The following is a 13573-nucleotide window of genomic DNA, read 5'->3' as shown; positions in this document are numbered from 1 at the left end:
ACGATATAACGGGACAAGTTGTGTAGCGCACAACTTACGTATCAGTTTATGCGATTTATCTCTCGTTCGTCAACTTTGCATAGTCCGAAGATATTGCCTAAAAGCCTGTTGCGTAGAGTTTAATTAAGTTATGAAATTCCTATTCCAGGAGATTTAAAAAGTGTCCGTTGACAGAAATGCCGTTAATGGGAAGTGTCCGTTATGGGAGGTTGTGCTTTGTTTATGCAGTCGTGACGTTTTCAGACGTGCCATGGACTGTATCGTGGCAACACAACTGTATTTACAGTTTGCTAATCGCTGTGGTTCCTAACCTCGAGAAATGAGCTGATCTTCCGGGTGACACATCTCGACGCAGAGATCAATAGACCTACACAACGGTACATATATTCAATCATTACCCTTCCTCCCTCGTTAGAAATATAGATGGCAGCATTAAAAAACAAGCGCAACACAAGATACACTTTCAAGACTGTTGGGTACACATGCACATTTCCGGGACAACACAAACGGTAGTAAATTGCCCATGGCGATAGACCGGAGATGAAGTGTGCTCGGTATGAAAGAAAGAGGGTTAAGCAACATTCAGGCATTTCGGGCATTTGTCATTTTCGCTTCAAAAGTATGAAAGACAGATGACAGCACCCGAGTACGAAACAAGCATAACTCAGACAACATGAATACAATAGGGTTACACATATGCACACACAACGTTCCTACACGTACCAATTCGTTGCAAATTTCTCATTGAAATGTTTATGAAATGCATGTACTATCAAGTAGTATTAGTTATGCTAAGTAATTGGCGCAAAGTTTCAGTGAAACGTTTATCGTAATTAAGCGTGCTTTTGAAGACGATGACGCGCTGTTACCTCGTGTGCAACGGCATTTCCACTGACCATAATGTGTTTAGCACTACTACTACTTATAACCGAACATGCACCTCGTACGCATTCCTCCGCGAAATTTCTAATGAATTGGTACCCGCTGGAATGTGTGTTTTGAGTGTATGTGTGGCCCTAATGTATTTATATTGTTAGAGTAGTGCTTGTTTTGCGTTCTTGGTGGTGCTCCGTCTGTGTCTCCATATTTTGAAGTAAAGATGGTAAATCCCTGGGCAGAGATACGGGGGGGCCGTGGAGGGGGGCATTGCCCCCAGCATCAAAAGTGGAGTCGACTGATCTAATGTATAAATGTATATATGAATTGGCATCATCATCGTGCCCCCCAGCAATAATGACCGTGACCCCCCCCCCAGACTTCCAAGTCTATCTGCGCCTATGGGTAAATCCTGGAGTTTTCGTGTTATGTAAATGTCACGTTGAAGGTCTGCTTGATCTCTATATATAGATATTTTCAATGGGAGACCGGCTCGCATTCACTCCTTGAGGTTGGAGAAACCACACTTTGCACCGAAATACAATTTGTGACGATGAAGTTATTACAAATTACTGCCGACTATTTTCCCTTGCTGATTGTCCTAAGGGGACCAAATGAGGGACAATTTAAAACCTACGTCAGATCTGGGGAATCTTATGTATCGTTCCCTTGCCGTTACTATCGTCCGACCAGAAAAAGTATTAAGTTCGTTATCGTTAAGATATAGAACAACTTGTACTTATTGTCAATATTTGCTCGTCGTATCCTATGAAGATTTGAACTGCCTTCAAATTTTCTTGCGTGCGGTAAATAAAAATAAGTGCAGTTCCGAGGTGTTGGAAAAATATTTTCATTGTAAATAGCCGTAGGATTTATTGAAACAGAAAGAGGTCAGGATAACTTTGAATGTCCTCACATTTTCCTACATTTTTATTTTATTATAGGGACCTGGAGGACAACAAGGAGGAGGAGGAGGAGGAGGTGGAGGAGGCGGGGTAAGCATTGTGTCCTAAAAAAATTACTAATTTTTCATAAATATGTTTTCTGAGTATTAGAAAAACGCATTTCCATTATGGGTAAAACTCTCATCAATGAATATCCTTTTGAATAATTTATTGTGAGCACTCGATGAGACTTGCGACCATATCATCAGACTTCACAACCACAATTGAAGAGGTCATGTGGTCAAAGAACGAAACAATGAACCTCCCCGCTAATATTGCTAATATTCGTTTCGTTCTTTGTCGCCATCTGGAGGCTAATTTCTTAACGAGCTGTTGCTGAGTTAGGAGGCTGTCTATTGCGCAGTCCCGTTCAACCCAAAGGAACACAGTGTTCTTAGGAAAGGAAATGGTTGTCCTCTGCAGCTTAATGGTAGAGAGCGTCCCGAAAATTGCGAGATTTCGATTCCCCACAATGGAATGTGACTTTTCTTTCTAATTATTTTCGCTTCGTATCCAGTCATCTGTACTGTGTTTGTTTTTATATTGTCATCAGTAGGGCTCGGATTTTCATGACCTAAAGATGAAACGTCGTTGCTGATCGGAACCTACAAGTATCAGCAACGATGTTTCATCTTTAGGTCCGAGAGCTCTAGTCATCAGTAAATGATATAATGGGAATAATAACGTTTTGTGTTATTACAGAAATCTGGAGGAAAACAAGGTGGCGGAGTAAGTACTCACAACTCCATTCTACATTCCATTATTATGTCCACACTTATGTCACTTAGTTTTGGATACTACAAATGTAATTAGTAATTTATACATATACATAGGGTGCATAGGTAACAGGGCGTATGACATATTACTAGCAAACCGTTGAGTTGATCCTAGAGGCATATTTCTAATTAGAAAAAGTATCCAAATAACGCGTACTACTCAGACATATCATTCATGTTGCAGAGTTGTATAGTTATTAAAATAAAATAAACAATTTACTTTTTAGACAGTCCTCATATGCCCAAAACCCAATTCGAAAGTTGTTATCATGTTCCTCCTGATGCCAACAACAACAACAATTCCACCTTTCTAAGTACAATATTCATTCAAATATTCAAACAGGAGAGACAAGTATAAAAAATTCTCAGGTCTACTCGACAGAAGATGGCTCTCCAGGAAATTAAGGATAAAGTCTAATAAGAAGTTCAGCTTAGGTATTCAGGTATTACGTCAGCATCGATAGGGGGGGGGGGGAATTCCCGATTTGCTGACTTTTGATGACAAGGGGGAGACTTACGTCATCAACCACCCGGTATGAAAATATGAAATATTCTTAATGATATCTTAGTCGATGCGCCAAAAACGAGGAAACCTTTCACTAGTTTGTGGGAACCTTATAACTAGCATTCTCCCTATTCATAAGTCCTCTATAGAGCCACTTTGGTGATCTCTAAATGTTTCGCTGATTCAAATGATCTAGAAATGTGTCTGGGTCTCTTAAGTGGTAGGGTACTGTACCACGCATCACTCAAGTGATTCGTAACTGTGCCGCGGGCAACTTGAGTGATGTAGAGCGGCACTGGGGGCCGCTTATGTGTTCTAAAACTGCGCCACATATCACTCACGGGATCTTTAAATGTGCGATGGATCGCTTAAGTGTTCTGTAACTGTATCGCGGGTCATTTTAGTGGTCTGAAAATGTGCCACGGGCAGCTTAAATGCTCTGCAATTATGCCATGGGTCACCTAAGCGATCTCTTAATGTGTCGCTTAGTTCATTTTTACAAAATTAGGTTTTGGAGGCAAGCCACATCAGATAACAATCAGGGCCACATTTGGTCCACGGGAGTTTACCATATATGGCTTAGAGGGTGGATCGCGGTGAATTTTTTAAAAAGAAATTTTGAATTCTTAGTCTTCAAATAGCATTTCAACTAACAGAAATTGATTATAATAACGTATAAAAGTGCACTGAAGAGCCAAAAAAAACTGGTACACCTGCCTAATATCGTGTAGAACCCCCGCGAGCCCGCAGAAGTGCCGCAACAAGTCGTGGCATGGACTCGACTAATGTCTGAAGTAGTGCTGGAGGTAATTGACACCATGAATCCTGCAGGGCTGTCCATAAATCCGTAGGAGTAAGATGGGGTGGAGATCTCTTCTGAACAGCACGTTGCAAGGCATCCCAGATATGTTCAATAATGTTCATGTCTGGGGATTTAGGTGGCCAGCGGAAGTGTCTAAAGTCAGAAGACTGTTCCTGGAGTCACTTTGCTATCACAGAGCCTCCACCAGCTTGAACAGTCCCCTGTTGACATGTAGGGTCCATGGATTCATGAAGTTGTCTTCATACCCATACACGTCCATCAGCTCGAAGCAATTGGAACCGAGACTCGTCAGACCAGGCAACGTGTTTCCAGTCCTCAACAGTCCAATGTCGGTGTTGTCGGGCCCAGGCGAGGCGTAAAGCTTTGTGTCGTGCATTCATCAAGGGTACACGAGTGGGCCTTCGTCTCCGAAAGCCCATATCGATGATGTTTTGTTGAATGATTCGCACGATGACACTTGTTGATGGCCCAGCATTGAAATCTGCAGCAATTTGCGGAAGGGTTGCACGTCTGTCACGTTTAATGATTCTCGTCAGTCGTCGTCGGTCCCGTTCTTGCATGATCTTTTTCCGGCCGCAGCGATGTCGTAGATGTCGTCGATCTCTCGTGCGCCGACTATAACGCCACGTTCAAACTCACTTAAATCTCGATAACCTGCCATTGTAGCAGCAGTAACCGATCTAACAACTATGCCAGACACTTGTTGTGTTATATAGGCGGTGCCGACCGCAGCGCCGTACTCTGATTTTTTCCATATCTCTTTATTTGCATACGCATGCCTTTACCAGTTTTTTTTTTGGCTCTTCGGTTTATTTTCTTTCGAAATTTTAATTTAAAAAAAAATATTTTTTGCATTAAAAAAACACATTTTTCATCGTTTGATCTTCTGGCGGGGGGGGGGGGACACGAGCCCTCTATGCCCCCCCCCCCCCAGCGTACCTTTCTGATCCCATCAATATGTGTTAGGAAGTAGTGGGCGGAGATGACGAAATTTTTCTGACAAGGACGGGGGAGAGTCAAAGATGGCTAAACAAAATTGCTGACCTGACGTAATACTTGAACGCGCTCCTTAGTTAAAATAGAACCTAGAGCTGCGTCAGAAAAGACATGACCCCGCAAAAGCTTTATTGGAAATTTGTAATCAGAAATTATATATGCTGAACATTTTGATATTTACTACATTTTTCCTTTTACTGTTTCCCTTTAAAAAATAATCTTTTTAGTGTAAATCGTTTTCCCTAATCATTTCTCCCGTGGAAAAAAATTCACTATCGATTCCACCAATTTATTATGGATTCTAAAATATTCCACTGTTTTCAGACTCGTGTCTATTATCAATTTTTAAACTATTTACGAATTTATGGGTCACCCTGTAGTATAGAGCATGCTAATCAGTATTTAAACTTGAAATCAGTAACATATAATCCAAACAAGGGACTCACGGGTTATTTTATTGTATACAGCAAGGAGTAAGTACTCATAGTTATGAAACAATGCTAAGATTTATATATATGTACCGGATGTTCTGTTAATGGACTGACAAACTCAGCTGGTTGTTAGTAGTCATCAAGAGGAATAAATATTGCAATGGAACATGTTGTCGCAAACCACGGTGAGAGGGTAAAAATCACGAGAGGGTGAATCCAGAGGAGACACGAAATGTAGATGTCAGTTGATCGCTGAATGCATTCGTGAGTTCGTCACCATATCTGACGTAAGCAGCGTTGCAAAACGCATGCGCTGGGGTAGGATCAGGTGCTGCGGACGACGTAAATTAGCGCAATTGTAGTAGCAAGCATACCTTTTGTCTTTGAGCGCGTCCGGGAATCGTTTTTGCGTCGTTGTAGACTGTGAAATTACGTCAGCGGTCGCCACTTCCAACAACTCTTGTAATAATTAATCAAATAAATCTTTTTGTAGTTATTATTGTACTTTTTTATCGTTCCAGCGTGACGTCGACATCTGCATGCGTTTTTCGCGATTTTCACCCTCTCAACTTGGTTTGCGACACCATGTTCCATTGCAATTTTTGTTCCTCGTGATGTCTACCTAAAACCCTCTGAGTTTGAGGGTCCATTAACAGAACACCCTGTATAATTCCCCCCCCCCCCCGGATAAATCAGGGAAAATACGTGCAAATGCTGCCACACAACAAATGTGTGGGTTGCTTTACCTCACTGTAAATTTTTTCTTTTTTTGACCCCCAGAGAGTTAAGACCTAACTTAAAGGATTGTGTAAGTTTTGAGTTAGAAATATGGTGAATATGAACATTTTGAGCTTTCATCACAGGGGAGCACTTCAAGTTGAACTGTCAAAGGGTTTTTCAGATTTCTTCCAAAAGAAAATACCTCCGGAGAAAAAGTGTTATTTATACAGGAGTAAAATGCTTGAAAAAATTGTACGTGAAGATGAATAACCATCATCTTGATTAAAAACATTTGAATGAAGATACTTATTTCTTCTCAAATAAAATTAAAAAATTCATCAAAAAGTGTTAATAAGTAAAGATTTGTTGCAACATTTATGTTTTTTGTAATGCATTTTTATAGTATCAAAAATGCAAAAAAACATTTTGAAAAAGCCAAAAAATGAATGCTTGGGTCTGAAAGGAATATACACGTGGTACCATAAATTTATTTGTATATAGTTTAAAAATTCATGAAAATTTTTATGGAATTGGTATATTTAAATACGGTTTGCAAAAAATTTATTCTCACGAAGAGGGAAAAATTGTACAGAAAAACAAATTCATTTCAGATTTTTGTCGATGGAGGGCACTGAACGAACAAATCTTTTGAAATTTGCAAATCAGAATCATCTAAAATACAGGGTGTAAGATTAACTGCTCATTTCTGAGTTTTCCTGGCAATGATGATTAAACAATGTTTCCATTGTGTTGTTGACATTAGTGGATGAAGTTGTTTAACCTCAGCCACGAATCTCAGGATGAAGCTTTACGAACGTTGCGGACACAGAAGAGCTTGAAGAAAGGTTCAGGTCCAATCACTCCTGCCGGACTTGTTTCCCTATCCCTCGGTCGAAAAAAAATTTGAATTACTTCTTTGTCTGGACAAAAAAAAAAACCCCGTGAGAAAAACTTTTCCTCAAACTGCGTTCAAATATACTAGTTCCTTCAATTTTTATTCGTTTTTAAACTATTTACGAAATTATGGGTCACCCTGTAGTATAGAATATGCCTAATCAGTATTTAGACTTGAAATCAGTAACATATAACCCAAACAAGGGACTCACGGGTTATTGTATTGCATACAGCAAGGAGTAAGTACAGCGTTTTGAAACAATGCTATGATTTTGCTTTGGGTTAAATATGGAACAATGCTACATGGGGTTTTTTTTTCTCTCTTTATCATCATGAACAAATTATAAATTATTTCCTGGATCAATTTTCAAAATATTATATTTTCTCCAAGATTTATTATGGTACAATACTACGATAACTTTAGCCCTGGATCCATCATGGAACACTACTGTGACATCTATTCCCGGCACTAATTATTTAAACAGTTAAAATATTTTTCATATGGTCAATTATGGAACAGACATTTAGTCATAGTAGACATTTAGTCATGACACAGTTGACAGTTTCCCCTATATTCATTAAGGAACAGCGATAACACACGCTTATAACAGGGAACGACCGGTTCGTGGACAAAGCAGCGCCATCTATGCATATAAATATACGACATAAACCACGGCGATTATCTTTCTAACCATCACAAAGGATGATTTTCTTTAATTTTGTTCATTCTTACACATATTTATACGTTTTCTAGAACCGTTAACGTATTTACTCATGTGCGTATATGTTTTACGTAGAAAGGAGGCGTAAGTAATCTCTGTAATGATAACTAATTAATTTCTGTAATTTTGTTAACTCTTTTGTCCGTAAATCGATCTTTGAAAGTAATTTATTGATTCCTAATGTATTTATTAATTGATACTTTGGATTCTCCCATCGGTTTTATGAACCATTTTTTTTTTATTTTTCAAAAAATCGTTCATTCGTCTCATAAATTAACAATTCACGAATTCCTTGTTATCGTTGATTCAAACATAAAAAATACTTCAAAAGTTAAAATTCGACTTTGGGATCTTTGCACTGTTTTATATTATTGTCGTTGTTGTTTTTATGCTGTAATCTTTCGATACAAATGTATTAATCAGTCGTGATAACCATTTATTCATTTTAGTATTCCTTTATTTATGTTACTATTGATTATTTTTTCCTAAGGGTGGAGTAAGTGTCAATACGATCGATTGGAGTCATTCCGACAATTTTATGATTTTTCTGTTATTGTAAAAAACTTCGAGTCCAATCAAGCCAAAGTCCCGACATTCCTAAATAAAATTTCATTGAAAAATACCGACCCTAATTTTAATTGGCCCGTAACTCATTAACTGACTTCCCTAATTTACCAACAGGATATCACGACGCAGAGTACATTAGGCGTGAATTGCAATCAAAAAAATTTACGGTAATTTTTCTTTTTTTTTTATCGTGATTATCAGGCCGGGGTACACATCGGGCAGATACTGTAAGCGATACAACCTGAAACAAAACACGTATTTGTTATAAACCTGAATTTCGGGGTTTTTTTTCTGCCTTAAGAGTGGGACCGATAATACAAGCGATGCATCCTGCAACTCGACACGGATTGGTTAAAAAACTAGAAAATTTCAGGTTTAATAACCAATCCGTGCCGTGTTGCAGGTTGTATCGTTCGTAGCATCGCTGCCAAAACTCGACACCTTTGGCCGCGGAGTTAAGTCGATCGAGAGGACGTGATGATAGCAGACGTGGGAAACCAACTGGAATGAATACATTGTGCAGCAAAGGATGCCTACAACATACAACGGTGAGTTCACTGACGTTTGAACGTGTGGCCTACAGAGAAAACAATCGTTGTCACCGGGCATTTTCTGGTGCATCTTCTGTATTTTAAACGCTCTTGCAACAGCGTATGCATCTGCGGTTCAAATTGTTCCCTGTGTCATTGCATCACCACGTGCCCCCGGATGGAAGACTTCCACTTTGTCCAACTTTCCGAGTGCAGAATGCTGACGTGGAAGATGAGAATTCCAGACAACCTTCTGAACTCTGGACATTTGCAGAAGTTAATTCTATTCCTGAATCTTAACGTATATCTACTCCACAATAACACGCAAGCGGTAGGAACATGTAGACGGCATTCAAGCTCAAATGACCCATCTTATGAGCCCAGGGGCGTACGCAGGATCGACCTTTGGAGGGAGTAAAAAAAAATGCTTTTGTGAGGGGAACACAAAAATTTTCTTCCCGAGAAATTTTGCGTTACCACCCTTCAAAAAGCATTGAAATTAATAGAAATTGGTTAAATCATCATATAAAAGATATTTTTTGCGATATTATATATATAATATATGCAGTAAAACTTCGATTAACCGTCACCGTCCGGACCAGGGCTGTGACGAATAACCGAATAGACGGATAACAGAAATCTCTTAATACATACGTACAGTAATGTGTTTCACTTCGGGCTTGGGACGAAAATGACAATAAAATCCTTTAAAAGTGAATAATACATACATATTGTATTTAATTTTGCACAAAACGGTCAATATAAACTTCAATATAAGGTCAGCCCAGGCAGTGGCGACATTGAAAACAGCGTACTTTATGTTGTATCCCCTTCCAAAATTTTTTGACAGTCATGGCATCATCAGATGAAAGCAAGCCTTCGATGAAAGCTTTTCGGTAACGCCACTTGATATTTTCAATTATGCCCTGGTCCATAGGTGTAGTTGTATTCGCTGAGAGAAAGAGGCATGTTTGTTCTGCCATCATCACTTTTGAGTTCACAAGAGGGACAATGTCGGGGCATTTTCCATTAACAGCAGTGCTTCCTTTAGCAACTGCTTTTCGACCATATGAGAACTAACTTGAGACACGAAAGCGTTGTGGAACCATTCTGAAAAATTGTTAGGTCCATCCAAGCACATTTTTTGGGCATAATAGTTGCAATGCGTTCATACTTAAGTTTGTCAAAGCACGTAGTTTTTTTTTTTATTTACCAACAAGCTGGAGTAATCTGTGATTGCCGGTGGCATTTGCACAGACCATAGCAGCGATAGTGACGTCATTCAAACAGCGCAGAAAAGAAGAAAACACAATAAACGAGAGCTAGAGTGTGTAGAGTGGTTTTTATAGGTAATCGCCCAAAAAGTGCGAGAGGCGACGAGTAGCCAACTGTTGCCATGTCAATAATTCTTGTGGCTTTATTAATTGCATTCCACAGCTAAATTTTTTGTTTCTATGCGTTTGTAGGTGAAATGTACTCAAATTACATATACGTAACATGTACTTGAGTTTTTTCATTATTTTTTGACGACGACATCTTGGGACTCTTTCTTTGTGAGATTTGAAGCGGTGTTGTGTCTGGTCCTCCACTGATCTATGCAGTATCGCTCCAGTATGCCCCTGCGTTTCTCTGCAATGCAACACAACGAGATTCACAAGTGTGAGAAATTAAGTCTCCCATGAAAAAGTTAATAGTGCAGCGTATTTGATGAAAATTACTATTAAAAAAATCTGAAAATTACTTTTAAAAAAAAAATTGTGATTTACGAGTACCACATTATATTCTGCACCTCAATGTGCTGCGGACCTGTGAACACGGCCTGACTAAAGTGCTGATTCAAGTACGCCAAAGTCGTAGCTATTGATGAGTATGCGGAATAAAATACTTACCAAAATATTGATATTTTCATGACAATTCGTTTTCTTTGCCTGTTTTTATATATTACGTGCATATAAACTTAAACCTAACATTTATTTTCAACAGCAGCAAGGTGGTCAGGTAAGTTTTGCTCTGCTACCGATATTTCCAAACTGACCAAATTAAACTATTTTTCGATCCATGAGAGAGTGTCCCTTAAATCAGTTAGGCATTTAAAGGGAAGCTGAATATTTTAGAGTATTTAATGAACATTATATTATTCGACCTTGTTTTTTTGAGTAAAGCTTCACATTTTTGCACCACAAGGTGTGCTGTACGCATTCAAATCTCAGCATCTGCTAAATTCTTGCTTATCTAGCTAATTTGTAAGGCGTGAATGCCTACCGAATGGTCAGACCTAAAGCATTTAAAAAATTTAAGTACAATATTACACCGCAGGCAAAAATAACCTGCTAAGTTTTTTGTATTCGAATGAGGAAAAAAGATGGCAACACTCCTTAAGGGAGCTTAATATACGCAAATTTTCCAAAAAAACACATTTTCCAATTTTTCAGTTTTTCAAATGCTATGAAATTTTCTGCGTCTAACCGTGCTCAAGTTTTCGTTCTACCTGTAGTAAAAATATTTTTTAAATATTTTAATATAAACTGGTGGCAGACATTACACATGCTAATGTTTTTTTCACTATAAAAAAAGTTTCTCAAAACTAAGTTTTCTGAGTTAGATGAGCAACATTTTTTCGAACACCCCTCATTCAAATGTCTTGAAACTTTGTGTCTCGCAACACTATGGTATTAAACTGAAGAGCCAAAAAACTGGTACAGGCATGCGTATGCAAATAAAAAGATATGGAACCAATCAGAGTACGGCGCTGCGGTCGGCAACGCCTATATAACACAACAAGTGTCTGGCATAGTTGTTAGACCGGTTACTGCTGCTACAATGGCAGGTTATCGAGATTTAAGTGAGTTTGAACGTGGTGTTATAGTCGGCGCACGAGAGATGGACCCAGCATCTCCGAGGTAGCGATGAAATTTGGATTTTCACGTACGACTATTTCACGAGTGTACCGTGAATATCGGGAATCCGGTAAAAAATTAAATCCACGACATCGCTGCGGCCGGAAAAAGATCATGCAAGAACGGGACCAACGCAACTGACGAGGATCATTAAACGTGACAGACGTGCAACCCTTCCGCAAATTGCTGCAGATTTCAATGCTGGGCCATCAACAAGTGTCAGCGTGCGAACCATTCAACGAAACATCGCCGATATGGGCTTTCAGAGCCGAAAGCCCACTCGTGTACCCTTGATGACTGCACGACACAAAGCTTTATGCCTCGCCTGGGCCCACCAACATCAACATTGGACAGTTGAGGACTGGAAACGTTGCCTGGGCTGACGAGTCTCGGTTCCAATTGCTTCGAGCTGATGGACGTGTATGGGTATGGAGACAACCTCATGAATCCATGGACCCTACATGTCAACAGGGGACTGTTCAAGCTGGTGGAGACTCTGTGATGGTATGGGGCGTGTGCAGTTGGCGTGATATGGGACCCCTGATACGTCTAGATACGACTCTGACAGGTGACAGGTACGTAAGCATCCTGTTTGATCACCTGTACCCATTCATGTCCATTGTGCATTCCGACGGACTTGGACAATTTCAGCAGGACAATGCGACACCCCGCACGTCCAGAATTGCTACAAAGTGGCTCCAGGAACACTCTTCTGACTTTAGACACTTCCGCTGGCCACCAAAATCACCAGACATGAACATTATTGAACATATCTGGGATGCCTTGCAACGTGCTGTTCAGAAGAGATCTCCACCCCCTCTTACTCCTACGGATTTATGGACAGCCCTGCAGGATTCATGGTGTCAATTACCTCCAGCACTACTTCAGACATTAGTCGAGTCCATGCCACGTCGTGTTGCGGCACTTCTGCGTGCTCGAGGGGGCCCTACGCGATATTAGGCAGGTGTACCAGTTTTTTTGGCTCTTCAGTGTATATACTTTAACACAAGCTTTTAGGATTTTAATTGTTGGTTATTTTTTCTTGAATTTTAACTTTAACAAAATGCAACTTTTTCTAAAATAACCAAAATTTACAGATATTTTGTGCCATAAAAATTTAACCAAATCCATTTTTTTTTCATTGCCAACGTGTGATAACATAGCTGTATTGGATTAGCACCATATGTGACGAGAGAAAAAAAACATAAAAATATAAAACTGCAGTGGTAATGTACATTCTTAATTTCCTGTTAAGATTTACTTCAACATCGTTATTTTCCTTCCTAGGGTAAAGGAGGACAGGGAGGAAAAGGAGGAAAAGGAGGACAAGGTGGAAAAGGAGGACAGGGAGGAAAAGGAGGACAGGGAGGATCACAAGGACAGGGAGGATCACAAAAGGTTAGCTTATGATTCGCTATTTCTTTTACTATTGCCAATGTCTAAAAATCATTTCTATAGTATGTATAATTTTAGCTTTTTTTTTACGTATATATATACATATATATATAATTTGGTTTTATTTTTCTATTTCATTTCAGGGAGGCAAAAGTGGAATGTCAGTAAGTGATATTTACAGAGATATAAAAAATTACAATTATACTTCCTTGTCGTCGTCGTCGTCCCCTAACTGTTTATCAGTTGTACTCATAGGCCCAGCAGTATCTCTCCGAATCTATGATAATTCATCGCAAGAGAATTCCGCGTCGATACTTTAGTGCAGCGGTTCTCAACTGGTGCTCCGCGGAGCCCTTGGGGCTCTGTGTGCACTTCCCAGGGGCTCCGCGACGACTTAAGGAAAATAAAACAAATAAGTAAATTTGACAGATAAATGAGAAGAGGCCTACAGGGTTCCGCCATAAAAGTTATATACAAAAAGGGCTGCTCGAGTCAAC

General features: G+C 39.5%; 1 long non-coding RNA gene across 1 annotated transcript; it reads left to right on the top strand.

Moving 5' to 3' along the window:
- Positions 1–10766: 10766 nt before the first annotated feature.
- On the top strand, positions 10767–13251 carry LOC149077590 (uncharacterized). Its single transcript, XR_016194165.1, has 3 exons — positions 10767–10782; positions 12969–13079; positions 13220–13251. It is a non-coding gene; the product is annotated as an uncharacterized LOC149077590 (long non-coding RNA).
- The last annotated feature ends 322 nt before the right edge of the window (positions 13252–13573 follow it).

Source organism: Pholcus phalangioides, unplaced genomic scaffold (genome assembly GCF_987345545.1).
Source record: "Pholcus phalangioides strain wild (caught in Gottingen) unplaced genomic scaffold, Ppha-v1.0 ptg000015l_1, whole genome shotgun sequence".
NCBI lineage: Eukaryota > Metazoa > Arthropoda > Arachnida > Araneae > Pholcidae > Pholcus > Pholcus phalangioides.
Note: the sequence above shows the minus strand (reverse complement) of the source record. Positions and strands in the feature narration are given on the sequence as shown.